Raw genomic sequence first — 1011 nt, forward strand, 5'->3', positions numbered from 1 at the left:
ACACCCATAAAACGTCCAGTTTCCGCCCAGAAACACCCACTTCCTGTCAATCACATTACGATCACCAGAACGAAGAAAAAACCTCGTAATGCCGTGAGTAAAATACCTACCTGCATAGCAAATTTACTTGGCGCAGTCGCACTGCGGACATTGCGCATGCGCATTAGCGACTGATCGCTCCGTTGCGAGAAAAAAATAACGAGCGAACAACTCGGAATGACCCCCCTTATCCAGTACCTGTCTGTTTGGAGTGTATTGTTCATCATATTATCCCTCCCAGAGAAATGTACTGGTCTGGTGAATTTATGTGTGAATGTTGATCTTCATAGAGCATTGATTATGTTTTCACATCCAGTTATGTTTCAATAGTGAAACTGTTACTGTTGCCAAACTGCTTGGTTTAGACTCTAAACCTTTCACCTTCCCTGGGCCACATTAGAAGATGAAAATTTGGTTTGGGCCGCACATAAAATAAAATAAAATAACAGTAACGATACCTGATCATCCAACAAAACCACAGAAAACATAGTTAACATATTAAACTTACTTGGAACAGAGCCGGCCTTAGGCATAGGCAAACTAGGCAAATGCCTAGGGCATTTGGTATGCTTAGGGGCACCAGCAGCTTCTGCTGATTAAAATGATATATGGCATGCCTATATTCTGTGTGTGACTGCGGCTGTATCTGCATACGAAATGCTACGTTGCAGTGTATTCCTGGAAATCAGTGTAATGTAGCATTTTGTATGCAGATACAGCCACAGTCACACACAGAATATAAGCATGCTGCATCTGTGTCCTAGCCCCATAGTAATGCAAATAAGACGCATTTTCATAAACAAAAGGCGCCCGACGTTGCTGCCAGCTGACTCATGTCTGGCATCTCCTGCAGAACTAGCGGCGGTGCTAGGGGGCACCAGCCAAAATCTTGCCTAGGGCATCATATTGGTTAGGGCCGGCTCTGACTTGGAAATGAAGTTAGTGAGATGTTTGACATTGTTTCTCAGCCAC

The sequence above is a fragment of the Pseudophryne corroboree genome, unplaced genomic scaffold, assembly GCF_028390025.1.
Source record: "Pseudophryne corroboree isolate aPseCor3 unplaced genomic scaffold, aPseCor3.hap2 scaffold_669, whole genome shotgun sequence".
In the NCBI taxonomy this organism is placed as follows: Eukaryota; Metazoa; Chordata; class Amphibia; order Anura; family Myobatrachidae; genus Pseudophryne; species Pseudophryne corroboree.